The 19,073-nt window shown below is 33.7% G+C and overlaps 1 long non-coding RNA gene across 1 annotated transcript in view; it reads left to right on the forward strand.

Moving 5' to 3' along the window:
• LOC118764081 overlaps nucleotides 1-18,496 on the forward strand; it is a 22,224-nt gene extending 3,728 nt beyond the window's left edge. The window contains exons 2-3 of the long non-coding RNA XR_004999869.1: nucleotides 10,197-10,202; nucleotides 18,469-18,496. This is a non-coding gene — a long non-coding RNA (uncharacterized LOC118764081). The remainder of the gene's footprint in view (nucleotides 1-10,196; nucleotides 10,203-18,468) is intronic.
• Nucleotides 18,497-19,073: the final 577 nt, after the last annotated feature.

Consider the following 19,073-nt stretch of genomic DNA (forward strand, 5'->3'; position numbering starts at 1 on the left):
CAGAAATGCTGGTAACAGCCATTATTGGGGCAGCAAAAGAGGAAGTAGAAATAGGGTCAATTAAGGAGACGAACGTTGTAAATTGGAAGGGATTCGGAGTAGAGTTGTGGCTGATGGCCACAATGGAAGACATCGAAAGATTTCCCTTCCAAATAGAAATAGAAAACGAGAAAACAATTAGTGTAATAGTGGAAGGCAGAAAACCGAATTGCTACCTGTGCGGTTCAAGAGGGCACATAAAAAAGGAATGTCCGCTGTATGAATTCACAGCGGAGCAAAAAGAGACACAAAGTGGAGAGAAGGAAAACGAACACGAAGGAAGGAACAGCGAAAACAAGAAAAGGAAATAACGGAGAAACAACAAGAGAAGGGAAGTAACAGCGCACTGAAGGAAAATGAAAACAAAGGGAAGAAGATAGTAGAAAAGGAGCAAAATTCACAGGGTGCAGAAGTAGTGGAGAAGGAGCCAAGGCAGAAGCAAGAGAAAGAAAAGGAAAGTACATTAAAGGAAAGAGAAAAAGCAGGAAAAGAACAAGAGAAGGAACAGAACCAAGAGAAAGGAAAAGATGGTATGCAAAAAGAAAAAAACAACAGGAAAGGAACTTAAGGCACAGGGTAGAGAGACGGCAGACAAAGAGCCAAAAAGACAAGAGAAGGAAAAAGAAAGAAGAGAAAGCAAAAAGAGAGAAAGAGAGAAACCGAGGGAGGACAAAAAAGAGGAAGTAAGTCCTAAGAGAAAAACTAGAGAAAACGTAGGTACGAATAGAAAATTCAAATACTATGGAACGTTGATCCATCACAGGTACTGTGAGGAGATGGAAGATTTAATAAGCGTAACAAACGGATATACGTGGGTCAGGATGGGCACCGAATGGAAAGAAACAGGTGCACTCGTCCACGAGAACGACGCCGAGGCGTTCATCGAGGCAGCTGGCAAGAACGTGTTAAAACATATGAAATGCCGACTTACAAGGTGGCCTCGAACGATGGAAGTTTACTCAGATTTGGTAGACATAATGGAGTATATATAAAAGAAAAGGTATTGTGAAAACTTTAATTTGGAAATGATAAAAAGAACTTTAAATTCTGAAAAAAAAAAAAAAAAATGTTGAACTTTGTAAAACTTTTAAAATGTATGTTGAAAATGTATAAAATGTTTTATTTGGAAAATATTGTTGACGAATAAAAATAAATGACGAAATGTAACCGCTCGATTTCGGGGATCGAGTGGGCATTGCACCACATTGTACAAACTTCATAATTCATTATTCATTTTCCCGATTGTATTGTCCCATCTATGTAGCCCCTAGTGGGTAATAATAAAACAACATGGAGGAAAGCACCTTCGAAAAGTGTCTTGGTGCGACTATGAAAGATATCTAATCAGAGGCGGTAAATTCGCCACAGTAGAAACAAGGTTCGAGTCAACGGAGCGTGCAAGGGAGTACTCGACTCGAACTTGCAAAGTGGAAATATTTTATTTTTACCTTCATATCTGGGACGTAGGACGTCCCGGATAAAAAATTAAAATTATATCCTCCCCCCCCCCGAAAAAGAGGTAGGCTTGATTGTAGCCGCACTTCTATACAAGAGGCAGGACAAGATACAATTGATCGAAATTACAAGAGACGGGCTAACAATTCCAGTCTGTTATATATTTTGAGTATTGTTATCACTAGCGATATCGAGATATAACTTTGTATTTTGTATTTTATGTGTAGATGTATATATATATATATAGATAGATGTACATGTAATATGTACACATATATAAACACATATATACATGTACTAGCACTATGACCCGGCAACGACGGGTCTTTAATGCTAGTATATATATATAAAAAAAGAAAATAAGACAAGGTTGAAAATGCTAAAATAATTTATAATGAAATACATTTTGTAATGGTTAATAACGGTTTCAGAGTTTTCGACTTTTTCAGCAAAGTGATGAAATTAAATATTTTGTAAATATTTCCTTAGTCTTCAAATAGATAGGATAGCCGCTACTACAGCGTCACACCATTCCCACCGTTTCCTCCTCCTCCTCATTCCCCTCCTCCTTCTTTACCTCCTCCTTGCTCGGCTGCTGCTGTTTAAACCACTAAACTTCTGAACTAAATATTTCTCTGCACACATAAACACTCTTTCTTCAGATCTGCTACTACCTACCGAGTCTCCATAAAGGAAAAGAAAGAGACAGAAAAAAGAAAATGTGCTGCCTATTTGAAGACCATGGAAATATTTACAAAACATTTCATTTAATGTTTTCTTCAATTTAATTGTTTTTCTTATTAATTAATATCCACCTTTGTTTTACTCTTTGTTGACAAAGTCGAAAAGGCTTAAACCGGTACTCACTGTTACAAAATATATTTCATGATAAAATCATTTAAACATTTTCTATCTTGTCTTATTTTCATTATATATATATATATCAACTCGTATGTTAGTTTTCAACCTTCCTCATATATATATATATATATATATATATAATATATATATTATATATATATATATATATATATACATATATATATATATATATATATATATATATACAATATATATATATATATATATATATATATATACATATATATATATATGTATGTATATATATATGTATATATATATATACATATACATGCATATATAAATATATACATATATATATATACACACACACATATATATATATACATATATATATACATACATACATGTATATATATATATATATATATATATATATATATATATATATATACATAAATATATATATATATATATATATATATATATATATATATATATATATATATATATATATATATATACGTGTGTGTGTGTATGTATTTGTGTGTGTGTGTGTTGTATGGCGTATGTACACATATATATGGTAAGTGAATTGAAAACCTGTAGAAGGAGAATCGGCACGTAAGATTGGAGAATGCGTAAAGACGAGTTGAAAGATTTTGTCTTCCGAGGCATATCACCATGCAGATAAAACCATCAAATCCATGCCTAATCCCATTCAAGGGAAAAATTTTTTTCTCCTATCAGTTCGTGTCATAGAATGTGGATTCAGCTCAATAAATAAAAGAAGGTTTGAATAATTCTGATTTCTGGTTCAACTTAAGCTCGTTACTGGTATGGAATATAACATAATTTGCTGAAGGTTTTGCATCAAATCTTTCACGTCTTCGTGCTGGTTCACAGTTCAATGAACTGCTATGCAACTATACACGAGCTTTCGAAAATATCTCACAGGCTTATATAAAAGTGAGGTTTAAGATGGGAGTATAGAAGTATTATCATCAGCTAATGGAATTAATAATCTCTTGATGTATAGAAAATGGAATAAATAGGAATCTGATAGAAACTTTAGAATTCATGTGTTTTCCTTTCATTGCATTTTGGGAATTTTATTCAATTAATTTTCACCAATCAAGACAGCTATGAATTTATCGGTTTTTAATCATTTTAATTATTTCTGACATACACAATGTAAACTGAAAAATGTAGTCTATTCAATTGAGTCCAACTCGAGGTATTACTGGTGCTGGCTTAGCAAACGATATGAAGAAAAAGTAAAGTTTACCTGGGCAGGAAAGGATAACAGAGAGCAGTATAATCTCATTAATTTTATCACGGATTTTTACACCACCAAGATATAAACTCACTTTTTTACAGAGAAAGGATTGGGTTATGACGTGATGAGAAAGCATTTTGCTATCTTTGACTTTGAGCTTTGCCGATAGAATACATATTACTGCGTATCAGCAAAATACACTACAACTTCGGAATTTGTCTGTGATTTCAAATCCACTGATGAAGGTTACACCCAGTAATGTATACATACAGGTTGATGAGCGCGTACATACATACATACATACATACATACATACATACATACATACATACATACATACATACATACATACATGCATAATACATACGTATATGTGTGTGTGTGTGTGGAAGAACAATGCCCCAGTGGTTAGGGCAGCTGACTCCCAGACCGAGCGTTGTGAGTGTTTATTGAGCGAAAACACCTAAAGCTCTACGAGGCTCCGTTTCTGTTGTACCTGTATTTCAAAGAGCCAGCCTTGTCACACTCTGTGTCACGCTGAATATCCCCGAGAACTATTTTAAGTGTACACGTGTCTGTGGAGTGCTCAGCCACTTGCACATTAATTTCACGAGCAGGCTGTTCCGTTGATAGGATCAACTGGAACTCTCGTCGTCGTAACCGACGAAGTACCACGATAATACATATACATATATATATATATATGTATATATAGTATATATATATATATGTGTATGTATAATTATGGTATATGTATGTGTATGTATATGTATATATATGTGTATGTATGTGTATGTGTGGGTGTATATATATGTGTGTATGTGTATATTGTGTATATAGGGACTAGTGTGCTGTGTGTGCATGTGTGTGTATGGATTTGTGTGTATGCGTGTATGTGAGTATGTGTGTTTTGTGTATATATATATTTTCTGTGTGTATATGTATGTGTGGTCGTGTGTGTATATATCATGTGTGTATACGTGTATGCAAGTGAGTGTGTGTATGTATACATATATATGTGTATGTGTAGATATGTATATGTATGTGTGAGTGTGTATATATATGTGTGTATGTGTAGAGGTATAAGTGAGAATCTCCTTATTTACCTAAAACTCTATTCCCCCCTTTATATATATATATATATATATATATATATATATATATATATATATTTTTTATATTTTTTAATTTTTTAATTTTTTAATTTTTATTTTTATTTTTTTATATTTTTTTATATTATTTTTTTATTTTTTTATATTTTATTATTTTCTATTTTTTACTTTTTATTTTTTATTTTTTATTTTTATTTTTTATTTATTCTCCTATCTAATTAACACTGACTCCTTGACCACTCCCCCAAGTATGATTTTTTGCGCTATGCCTACCCCCAATAAAGTCCCCCACCACACCCTTTAACCTGCCTAAATGTATAAATGCCAATACAATTCTTGTTAACTAGCTTCTGAAGATTTCTCTTGAATGAAACAGTTCTAGTCCTGTAGAAGCTCCTTCTATATAATAAATATATATATATTATATATATGGTGTGTGTGTGTGTGTGTGTGTGGTGTGTGTCTGTCTGTCTGTGTATGTATTCTGTAAATTATAATAATAGTATTTTATAAGCTTAAAGATTATAAGCGATCACTGCGCAATGACTAAAGAAAATAGTCTAATAATGGGACATATAAGGCCTCGACAGAAAAAAAGTAGGTTTTTCCGTATACGTGGAAATCGACACTGCTTAACAAAGCGCTGAGAATATGAGTGGGTTATATTATTTTAGAGAGCCAACCAATTTTTGAAAGACATGTACCTCATATGAAGCATGAAATACCAATTACATTTTCTGTGTGTATTATCACTGATATGCAGCTCAGATTACTTTCACTAGTTTATTTGCTAATATGATGATTATCTTTAAACCGCTTCAAGCATACAACGGTAGTATTGAACAGCTACCAAGCACAAAAATTTGTGTAACTAGTCGCACCTATACATACATACATACGTACGTACATACATACATACATACATACATACATACATACATACATACATACATACATACATACATACATACACATATAATTACATACATATGAGATATGTAACTCACTGTCTAAATACCAATATCGAGAAATTAGGCTTCTCAAAACCAGAAAGGGAAAAACTAATTCGAAGATTACAGATCTATCACTGGAACTGGAAAAAATCTGTAAAATTTTCCAGAAGTTTATCATTTAGATATATGCGAGCATATCTAGATATGCAACTATATGCATAAGACTACATATATAAAGCAAAACATACAAACGTGCACACATACATACAAACAAACATACTCTGTTGTTGTCGTTGTGTTGCAAGATGCCTGATGTGAAGTCGTGTGTTGAAACAGATATAGTTGTATTTCGAGATGGTAGTTATGTTACTTAGATGACTATGACTTCAGTTGTTTGTGCCCTACTAGAACAGTAAGAGGTAGACCCTCTACTATAACGTCTATGGGCAGGAGGACCTCTAGAGAGATACGGAACGAGATACGGAACGGATTGACCAGAGCTGTACGGACGCACGAAAACGTCGATCAGATTAAAAAGATGGTCGCAAATGCGGTGGGTGCGAGTACCAAGACCACACTCAAGGGCCACATATTTAAGCTTAATAACAAGATGTACGATCATCAGGAAGATGGAGCCATCGGTGTCAGTTTCGCTGACGTCAGTGGAAACATATTTGCTGACGTCAGTGGAAACATATATGGTTCACCCTTAAATCGATGAATTAAAAGAAGAAACTGAAATTTCGAGAATTATCTGTTTATTTTAACAAGCAGGGATCAACTTACGGAAAAGAGTGTTGTAATAGAAAATATGATTTCGCAAACATAACGAAAATACAACTTTGCACAAATCGTTTTAGGAGCGAGCTCAATAAAATTGTGGAAACGTTGTATCTTACTTAGACAGATAATAACGAATACACACTAAAAAATTGAGGTACCCTGATGTATTTAATACTACACAAATATTTTGAATATTTTCCCTCGAGACATGGTCGCGTTTCTGCCACAAACACAAGAGTAAAGTAATAGATTGTATTTGATATTAGAATAACAGAAATAAACTAGTAGACGGTAAAGATGTGTATTGTTATAAGGATAATGAACAATATAACTTCGTATAAAAACTTTGCACATACGCATACACACGTATACGTGTATTTGCGTATGTAATATAGAAATATGCAAGAATGCGTATATAAATATATGTTGATTGTCCCCATTTACATATTCAGACGCATATGTTGATATATATATATATACACACACACACACACACACACATTAATATATAACGTACTAGTATAATGATGCTTGCATAGATATATGTGAATGAAAATTTCCAGATATATGTACGAATATATCAATATCTGTATGTTAACACTTAACAGCTATGTGAGAAACTTTGGTAACCTAGTGAATAATTCTATAGATCTATCTCACTCATTTCTCTTTCTCACTCTATATGTATTTGCCTATGTATGTAGTTATATAAACAAACATATACATACATATACATATATATACACAAATACATACACACTCACACATAATTTAGATATGGTGCGTGTATCTGTGTATACATGTACACATCCTTCATAAATCATTCTGCAGACATCAGAGTTATGCATGTGTAACAGATTGTTCATGATTGTTCGGCTGTCATTAGGAAAATGTATATTTTTTCTGACATTAGTTGACTGTTTGATGTATTCCATTACTAATTGTGACACAATATACGCATATTCGATAAAAGGTATTTGTTTGCCAGTGTGTATACTTGCATTTGTGTATATGTGATTTCATATCTGTGTGTGATTTTATACGTGTGTATACAGGTGTGTGTCTTATTGAATATAAAAGACTATAATAATTGTAGTCAGAATATGTCCTACCTTAAGAGAACTGAGATGGCTGAGTGGATACAGTATCAGAGAACCATTTGAAACGTTAGCGGCGCCTGTATTGTCACAAGAACAACGATCTTCCTGACGCCAGGCTACTTAGCTCTCAAATAACATAATTCATGTTGCCCTAAATAAATATAACCGCTTAGGCACTAAAAAAAACAAAACAACTTCTCCTCCAAAAAAAATTCCACCAAAAGAAACAAGAAATTACTGCTTTTGTATTTTGTGCCTGAAAGTTTTGGGGAAGTAAGGGATATCACTTAGATTCTTCTAACACAACCGTTTAAACTCCCATTGTAAGGATTTTTGATATTGTTCTTTTTGCTCTTGTTGTTATTGTTGTTATTGTTCTTTTACTTCTCTTCTGCTACAGCTGCTAAATATAACAAAAAATGTTACTGATAATAACGCTGGTGCTGAAGCTCCTAGTATATATACTTATATAGGCAAGATAAATGAAGGCGCATGAGCTAAGCGTTCGGTTCACGATCATAAAGTCGTGGCTTCGTTTTCAGGACCGGAAAGTACTTTGTACCCGCGAACTAAACGTTTCATTTTAATTTGATTCTTTCTGCGTGGCTGAAAATGAGCACCGAGTGAGTTCTGTTGCTGTTATATCCTTACGCCACCAATACCGCGGTATGGCTGATATTGTCGACGATTATAACAATACAAAATAGAAACAGCGGTAATAACAAACACGTAGCGAACTAACGATCAATATTTCCAACATATTAACTTGAACTGTTAACTGTACCTTGACTTCGAAGACCAAACTACGAACTGACGAATACGTCAGACCGCTACTATTTATATGAAGTGGTCCCGGCTGTTCTCGTCAAAGCGTGTCGTACCCACGCCACAACATCACACCTTTTGAGATTTCGTGTTCCGAAGTAATAAAGACATTTTATTTGCTATTATTATTTTTTAGTAACTTTTACGCTTGAGTCTTAGCTCAATGTGTTCGGTCTCCCTCCGTTTCAGGTGAAGTGTCAGTTACATATCCATTTAGCTAGTTTTGTAATTTGTCTCTCTCACAGATACCTCTCTCTCACAGATACCCGCACTTCAACGACACATTGCACAACATATAGGTACTGGAACTCCATAATGTGGTTGTACTTTTTTCGTTTGGGAAAACGCAGTTGTCCCTGTACTAAATTACTGATATCTTTGTTTGTCGTATGTTCGTACTCTGCTAAATGAACGAAAGTCATGTTATCATTCATTATGAAAAGTGCGATTCTCTAAAAGTCAGTATAGGTTGTGTTCTCTAAAGAGAAGACGTATATTTTTGGGTGGAGAATATATTATTCGCTATAAGAGAAGTACTGTTATGTATAAATGAAATTAATGCATAGCACTTAAAAATGATCTCACAAAGTCCTTGATAAATGTTTCATTAACAAAGTACTTGATAAATGTTTCATTAGCCTGAAGTTAATCCTGTTCTTTGTAAAATTACTGTGCTAAATACGACCACTATCGCCGTATCAATTACCACTACTCCCATCACCTCAATTTCCACAACTAACATATGTGACAACAACAACTACAATAGTGACAGCAAATACATCTTCGACGTCGATTACAATATGTGGTTCTGCAACTTGTTCACACTTAACTTTAACTTCCTGATCATTTTTGATTGTTTTGAATAAATATTCATGCGACTCGTATCTATTCGTATTTAGTCTCGTAGTCATATTACCCACCACCAGGGCCTTCTCAGCAGCTTTGGGTGAGGACAAAGCTAGGTAATTTAACTGATATTGCAGAATTAATCAGAACTTGCTTTCGAATTTGCAATCTGCCAATGATATCTGTGGGAAGTTATTTATGAAACTATTCATTACTATTCTTTTTCTTTCATCTACTATTATCTGTTTTTTTTCTCTCTTTGACTTGCAGTTTCCAGTAATAACTATTGTCTTCTATATTATAGCAACACTACGTAGCGACAGTCCATTTCAATATCACGTGGAGTATTCTACCAACTTATGCAGAAAGAGTGTTTTATAGCAGCAATGAATTGAACTTCTAGCCCGATATTTGCAAAGCAGCGCGGAACAATATTGGTGACCATAACAAATAAAGACTGAAAGAAAGAAATAACGTGTCAAAATTAAAGCAACTCAAAATGATACATTGAGTGGGAGATATACCGATATCTTGGCCTACAAGAGTGACCAAATAGCCCCCAAATAAAATGTAAATATTTTAACAGAATATAATGTGAAAAATGTATTCGGAATACACGAATACCAAGGGAGAAAATCAAATGACTTTCACGTTTGACAAGTCTCCTGAGCGCCGGGTGAATACAGAAAGAAATGCCTCACAAACATACAAACATGCCCACCCACCAACACACTCACACCTATTCCCATTTATTGATATAATCATACATGCATATATGCGTGTATATAATATATATATATATATATATATATATATATATATATATTGAGAAAGAGAGAGAGAGAGGTAGATAGATACGCAATTAGGCAGATAGACAGAGAGACAGATAAATAGAAATTGACCAATACCAAGGGAGAAAGTGACATGATTTTCACGGTTGGAATACCAGTGGTCGTTGATCGTTCAGGACTGCTCTTTCAAGACTGTCGTGGTGTTAAACGACTGAAACAAGTATAGTAACTGTCTGTTTGAATATTAGTAGCCGCAATAAAAGTTTATATTGACATATGTGTACAACGTGAATATTGCTGCTCTAGGCAAATAAGGATAGTAGCAAGTAAGCAAGCAACGGTACTGTGTGGAATGGCATTTGAATGGAATACAATCATCGTATAAATGACACTATATATATAAGATTGTTAAAAATGATCTCACAAAGTCCTTGATAAATGTTTCATTAACAAAGTACTTGATAAATGTTTCATTGACCTGAAATTAATGGCGGTGAGCTGGCAGAATCGTTAGCACGCCGGGCGAAATGCGTAGCCATATTTCGTCTGCCGTTACGTTCTGAGTTCAAATTCCGCCGAGGTCGACTTTGCCTTTCATCCTTTTGGGTTCGATAAATAAAATACCAGTTTCGCACTGGCGTCGATGTAATCGACATAATCCCTTTGTCTGTCCTTGTTTGTCCCTTCTATGTTTAGCCCCTTGTGGGCAGTAACGAAATATATATATAAGATTGTTACACATAAAGAATAGACAAGAATTTATGTTGCATCACTATTTAAAAAAAACACGTTAAAGAAAATTTTATCATTCATTTGAATATGCTTTCAAAGGTTTTCCACTCAACTGTATGGTATATCGAAATTATACTGTAATGCGAGATTATTCCTTTCAATTCCTGGTTGACGATTATCAGTTTCACTTCACCTGTTCTTTAGATACAAGAATGGATTTCAAGATATGCCATGTATTCATATCTGTAACAAAAAAGTCCTGTGTACTTCGTATAATGGAACCTATGTTATAGGTAATAGTGACCTAAGGAAGAAAGAAGAACAGCAGTTTGTGAATGGAACTTCAGTCAAAGATAAGGGTGTGTTTGTATTTTGTTAGGAGTTATATGTATTTAGGCTGAAGAAACTTTCAGAATGCAAGGAGGTGAATAGGTATATTAATAATGTTTTGGGTTGTGATATTAGAGTGCCTACTTTATTGAGAGACTGTATATTCTGAAGTACTTTAAACCATAGGAAGTTATGAATAGAAAATTTGTAGTGATTAATTTAGTGAGGATTGTCGGGTGATTCATAAAACTGGCTTGTGCTATCAGCACTTAGTTACATATACGGTATATTATCAGCCAGATAAACATGTTACATTTTATATAAAAATATTAAACACACACACACACACACACACACACATACATACACATACGGGCAATTAATCTGTCTAGAGAGGGGGAAAAGGGAATAGCTAGGAAATGGTTACAATTAATTTTATTTCATATGAAATTTAATTTTAAATAATATGCAATTATATATTTAAGACCTTCAATATTTAGCATTGTAGAAAGAGAAAGAAGCCCTTTTAAGCATCATATTCTTTAATATCAGCAAATACAATGCAGAAGCTCATATGCAATTAAACATTATTTCCGCAAATAGGTTCTGTCGCCTATACTTCGCCAATAGATTTAGCCTATAGTTTTTGTCTTATCGTAATTTCAGCCTATAGTTTTCCAATAGTTTTTTCACCTAAATTTTATCTTTAGCTTTAGACTATAATTTTGCCTATAGTACATTCAGCCTAGCCTGTAGTTTGCCTTTTGTCTAGAAATTTCAGCTTTTGTCGCCTATACTTTTTACAAAGTTTTTTCGCATAGCTCTTTGCCTATAGCTTCGGCCTATAGTTTGCCTATTGTTTTAGCCTATATTTTTGCCTATAGTTTATCAAGCCTATAGTTTGCCTATACGGTTTCACGTATAGCTTCAGCCTATAATTCTTGCCTATGGTTGACTTTAGTTATTCATATATTATCAATATGATTTTAGCCTATAGTTTTGCCTATATTTTATCTTCTTGCTTATATATTTTTGCCTATAGTTTTGCCTATAGCTTCTAGCGTATAATTTTTGCGATTTTCAGCCAATTTTTTATCAACTATATTGTATTATGATATAATATATATTTTTATCAACTATTTTAGCGTATCTTTTTTATGAATTTTCGCCTATATTTTTATCGCCTGATATTTTCTTTCCTTATATTTTTAGCTCTATATTTATTGTCAACCATGCCTGCTACTTGGTTGCCTATTTTTTCATAAAGTATTTTTTGTGTATATTGTTTTATGAAATGGCAAAAAATATAGACAAAACTGTAGGCAAAATGTAGTTGAGAAGTAGGCAAACAACAGTTGAGAAAAGATGTAGGCAAAATATAGTTGAGAAAAATATAGGCGAAAAACAGTTGATACAAGATATAGGCAAAAAATAGTTAATGAAACAATGTAGGCCAAAAATGTTTTAAAAATATAGGAATATATAGGCAGTGAAAACTCTAGGCAAAAATTGTTGATACAAAATAAAGGCCGACGCATCATCATTTCGCCCGAAAACTTCAGAGCCTCTCTAACTTGGTATACTCAGTCAGCCTCTCTTGCAGATGTTTCACATAGCTGGCGGTTTCTCTGGGCAGCTCCTCCTCCGGTGGTCTTCCCATCAACAGATCAACCGGGAGCCTTACTTCATGGCCTATAGGCAGAAGGACTAAAAAACACTTAACCTCATCAATGTAGGCACAAGGACTAAAAAACATTTATTCCCACAACTATAGGCACAAGTACTAAGAAATCACTATTCGTCACAACTATAGAAACAAGGAGTAAAAATCACTTATCCTCAAAATGCGAGATGTTTTCCTCCACAATCTTTTCCCTTATAAACGTGTTTTACTATTTGTTATCAAGACAATACAGTAGCAACACTTATACCATTAAAATACAGAAATGGCATAGCAATACCCAGTGTACGGACATGCTAGGCTATCATTTGGGATATCTCAGAAACAGCTGTAAGACTTCAAATTCTCCTCACCCTAATTAAATATTCTAAATGACTTGAGATACCTGTCCTACCTTGGTTTTTGTTGTCCTTTGTCTTCTAATATAATATATACATGCTAACTCAGAAGCCTGGTACGGATCTCTAGCTGCAGCCTCATCTGTGAACTTGGAACCTAACTGGTGACCAATTAGAGCACTGACTGAAGGGCAATCGATAGGAATTAACTTCTGAACGAGTTAGAACGAAACGCATTATAAATATAGAAGGAGAATATCTAATAAAAGAAGTAACATAGTCTAATGCAAATGGACATGTAGGGATCCATACCAAATTCATTATACGAATAAGTACAAATATTTATTATCATTATCATTATTATTGTTATCATAATAGTTATTTTAGATTCCCTTTATACTCTTGGAGCATGGCTCAGTGTTTAGCATGTCGGAGCCATTGTTCCCGTTTAGGGTTGTGTTCTTGAACTAGAAATTTTTTTGCACGTTGCTCCCATTCACATACCTGTAGAAATGAGTCACGACGTCACTGGTGCCAAACTGCATTAGCCTTTGTTTTCCCTTGAGTAACATCGGTGGCGTAGTGTGGGGAGACTGATAAGCATAGGCCACTGTTTGTTTTCCATAAACAATCTTGCTCGGATATGTATCACGAAGGGGAACTTTCTAGGTGCAATTCCATGGTCATTTATAACCGAAGGGGCTCTTTACCCTTTACTCCATACTCTTATCACTTTGTATAGTATTATCTAATAATAATTATTCTTGTTCTCCCCTTAGTTATGTAGTTAGTCTGTCTGAAAAGCTTTCACGTTATTAGTTGAAGGGAAAGGTGAAGTGCGGGGGGAAAAGAGGGAGAAAGAAAAAAGAGAGAGAAAGAGAGGGTAAAGTGAAGATTGAGACAGAAAGAGGAAGAAGAAAAGGGACAGAGAAAAAGAAGAGAGAGCACCCATGACGTGAGATGGGGGAACGTAATATTTATTACGTGGTTAAAAAGTTTGTTGAAGATATTGATATAGAAAAGAAGAGATAGAAATATAATTTTAGCAAAGGTGTGGTGTTCTGATGGTGCGGTTAAAGAAAGAAAGAAAGAAAGAAAGAGAGAGAGACGATGATGATGATGATGATGATGATAATGGTGGTGGTAGTGATGGTGAAGGTGTTAGTGGAGAAGGTGGTGGTGGAAATTTATGTTCCTTCAATAACAGCCTTATGTAGAAGAACTGAAAGATGTTTTTAAACGAAAATTATGTTCAATATATAGGTCGAGTTTGATTTTTGATATCGTGTATGTTTCATGATTTTTATGTTTTTATTTATTATCTAAGGTTCATCGGTTAATTTAATTGAATTATTTTTTGACGGGAAGTCTGACTTCTCTCTTTCAGTTTCTTATAAAAACAACCAGAACGCAGCAGCAGCAACATAAATATCTAGCGTAAGGAAGGTAAATGGAAAGGAGATAAGAAAGAGCAAATTACTCGTTTAAAATGTCATCTGAAAACACGCAATCTGCTCCTGTGATGCAAGAGGATTGCATAATATCTCAATTGTTAGGTATAAATGCAGGATAACTTGAAACAGTTGTAGTGGATTTGAATAAAGAATCTCCTGAATTCCATTTCCTGCTTACATAAAGTCTGCGGACCCCAAGGAATTCCTGAATTATATCCAGTAGCATATAGATCCTTACTGATGGTGACATCAAGAAGTCAATAAGTGTGGACAAGCTTTACATAGCATCCTGCAAAGTTTCTGCCTGATTATAATTTTAATTTTATATATAAAGATAAGCAGTTTGCTTCCTAATCACATGGTTCCGAGTTCGGTCCTTCTGCGTCCCACTTTGGGCAAGTGTCTTCTACTTTTGCCCCGGGCCGACCAAAGACTTGTGAGTGGATTTGGTAGACGGAAAAGGATAGAAGCCAGTCGTATATATATATATATATGTATGTATGTATGTATGTATGTATGTATGTATGTATGTATGTATGTATGTATGTATGTATGTATGTATGTGTGTGTATGTTATGTATGTATGTATGTATGTATGTATGTGTATGTATGTATGTATATGTATGTATGTTGTATGTATGTATGTATGTAGTATGTATGTATGTATGTATGTATGTGTGTGTATGTATGTGTATGTATGTATGTATGTATGTATGTATGTATGTATGTATGTGTGTGTATGTATGTATGTATGTATGTATGTATGTATGTATGTATGTATGTATGAGTTTGTGTGTGCTTGTCACTTCTCCGCCGCTTCACAACTGGTGTTGTTGTGTTTATGTCACGGTAAGTTTGTAGTTCGGCAAATGAGATCGATAAAATAGGTACCAGGCTTTAAAAAAGAAGTACTGGGGTCGATACATTCGACTATAAATTCCTGAAGGCAGTGCCTCAGCATGACTGCAGTGTGATGACTTGTGTGTTTGTGTGTGTGTGTGTGTGTGTGTGTGAGTGTGTTTGTGTGTTCAAGTGCATGTGTGAGCTCATATAAGTATGTATATGTTTATATGTATATACATGTGGCTGTATACCAAAATGTATATCTGTGCGTGTGTATTTGTGTATGCATGCGCGCGTGAATGTGTGTTTGTGTGTGTGAATGTATTCCCAAAACAAGTTTTAGAATATGTTAAAAACGTCTCTGTATATTGTCATTTTATTTCTGTAATTATGTATGTAACCTAAACTGTCTTATCACTATTCATAATTTAACCGCTGTTTAGTATTAACAGTGGCATTATGTTATAAGGAAGTGAGTTGAAAAAAAGAAACATATATCTTGTTATTTGAGATCAGTTTACATATACAATAGATTATATTCAACATATTCTCAACTTCCGAAAAGTAAGAAACAAGAATACGGAGCTTTATCGAAATATATATACCATAAGTAAAGGATAATCCGCCAGTTTCATGCAAAATTACTGTTATAATATGAAAAAAAGAAACAAGAACACGGCTATATTAACCTCTTAAAGGAAAGATTGCACGCAAGAAAATATTGGTTCTATACCTAATATCTTTGGGAAAATTTTTTCCCTAAACCAATAGGTATATCTATTATGCATATAATATGTATTCAGTTAATAGGAGAAAAGAAAATGGAGAGTTGAAATTTAGTAATTATTTATTAATATGCGTAGGAGTGGCTGTGTGGTAAGTAGCTTGCTTACGAACCACATGGTTCCGGGTTCAGTCCCACTGCATGGCACCTTGGGCAAGTGTCTTCTGCTATAGCCTCCGGCCGACCAAAGTCTTGTCAGTGGATTTGGTAGAGGGAAACCGAAAGAAGCCCGTCGTATATATGTATATATATATAATATATTATATATATATATATATTATATATATATATGTGTGTGTGTGTGTGTGCATGTGTATATGTTTGGGTGTCTGTGTTTGTCACCCCAACATCGTTTGACAACCGATGCTGGTGTGTTTACGTCCCCGAAACTTAGCAGTTCGTCAAAAGAGAGTCCGATAGAATAAGTACTAGGCTTACAAACATTAACCTCTGGGGGCGATTTGCTCGACTAAAGGTGGTGCTCCAGCATGGCCGCAGTCAAATAACTGAAACAAGGAAAAGAGTAAAGAGTAAAAGAGTAATAGAATGATACTTCATACTTCCTACAGTTGTTTCAATTGCACTTATTAAATAAATTACAATTTAATGCTTTAAATTTGCATTTATAAGGTATGAACACAATATCATCAGGGAAAAAGATATACAATAAAAGATTACATGTTGAGCTTTTAGTTTATTCTGGCAAATTAAGTATATGGAGTTACTATATCTTTTACTTTTGTATGTGCGTGGGGGATAACAGATTTATCTGAATATAAGGAATAAAGGAAAATAAATAAGGTAGAATAAAATGAAATATGAAAAAGTAAATACGATAAAAATAAAAAAATATGTAAATGTATATATATATATATATATATATATATATATTATATATATATATATATGCAGTCAAAACTACTAAAATAAACAAATTGTACCGAATGCAAAACTTCAAAGCGAGTAATTTAAAAACAGAATTAGTTACATATCACCTTGATTTCGCAATCAATGCAGAATATGCATTCTATGCTCTTCAGTGCAACGAACTCAACAGGTGATATGTAACTAAATTCTGTTTTTAAATTACTCGCTTTGAAGTTTTGCATTCGGTACAATTTGTTTATTTTAGTAGTTTTGACTGCAAAAGTCCCTCCTAGCGTGTGGTACCTATGAATAATAGTACCCTCTATATAATATAAATAAGTATTTTCAAAGTTGAAAAAATTTACAGATTTTTTCTCTTACGAGGTTTTTCACGCTAACTACTGATAATTTCTTATAAAGATTTTATACTTATTTTTAAATTTATATATATATATATATATATATATATATATAATATATATACATATGTACGTATATATTTAAATATATGTGTGTGTATATGTGTGTCTGTATGTGTGTATGTGTGTGTGTGTGTGTGCATGCGTGTATATGTATGTGTGTAAATATATATGTATATATAACAGAATGCCACAAACTGTGGTATACATATAGGGAGAGCATCTCATGTATATGCACGGTGCTAAAACACTTAGAAGTGTTTCATTGGCAGTCAAAACTCCTGAAACATCAGCGGTAAATTGATAAATCCAACGTTCTACAAATTTGCACGTTCTCTTTAGGTAATACTTGCTCTTGATGTAAGGTGGTGATCTGGTAGAATCGTTAACACGTTGTGAAAATGCTTTACTGTATTTCCTCCGACTTTACGTTCTGGGTTCAAATTGTGGCGAGATTGACTTCGCCTTTCTACCTTTCGAGGTTAATAAAATAAATACCAATTGAGCACAGGAGTCGATGTAAACGAGTTTCCCTCTCCATGGTATTACCTGGCCTTGTACTAATATTTGAAACGGATATACTTACTACTGATAATAAACAAAATCGCCGAAATCTATTATTATTCTCTTCATAACACTGTTTTATTTCTGTAGCAAAAACTTTGAATTGTAAACTATGATGTGCCATGCTGTAAAAAGACCTGATTTACAGTTTCAACCCCTAGTTGGATAGCATAGTGGAATAATGAATAATATATAAGAGGTCATAATTTTGTCGATTTTGTGATGTTGCTTAACACGTCTAGATTATATATTTAAGGTTTTTATTTAGAAGCTTTAGATATGTAATTATTTGCTTCAGAAAATGAATGTCGTCTAACTATGCAATTATTCTTAGAAGTGTTCTCTGATAAGTTCGTTCGCTCCTATCGTTGGATGATTCTAAAACCATTGTAAATATTCATATTGGTATCCAAGGAGAGAAAGAGAAAGAAAGAGAGAGAAAGAACAAGAGAAATAGATAGGAAGAGTTGGAGAAAGAGAAGGTGAGAGATAGCTAGAGAGTGAAAGAGAGAGATGAACACAAAATTCAACTCAATTGTGAATCCAAATTCAAATTTAGATAGGCTTATATTCGCTTCAATAACATCTAAGCAGATTCATTATAACTGATTCCATCTGTGTTACTTAAAAGTGTGCTGAATGCATTATGTAAAAATGAAAATATTGGAATATCATATGCGGGGCATCATTTTCAGAATTCTTAAAAACATAGAATAGTATATCTACGAATCAAGCAAATAAGAGCCATTAAAATAGGTAAGTGGCCTCGACGTAAATATTAATCCCGCAAATTTCAGTTTGTAGTCATCGGAGTTTATATGTGAGACTAGCAGTATAAAAATGTTGTTAAATTTTTAGATTAACACTCGCACGATTTTCACTAAGAAAAAAAAATGTTTTTTTTTTGCGTGGAATCAACTACTCTGGCATTCTAATATGCTACAAAACCCATTTTGTGGTCCGTGAAACGGAGTGTGGTGTGGTGGAAGCCTCGGAAATTGTACCCATTTATATTGTCTAATTCACTGACGAACTTACCTACCTCTTTGTTGTTAA

Source organism: Octopus sinensis, linkage group LG7 (assembly GCF_006345805.1).
Source record: "Octopus sinensis linkage group LG7, ASM634580v1, whole genome shotgun sequence".
Classification (NCBI taxonomy): domain Eukaryota; kingdom Metazoa; phylum Mollusca; class Cephalopoda; order Octopoda; family Octopodidae; genus Octopus; species Octopus sinensis.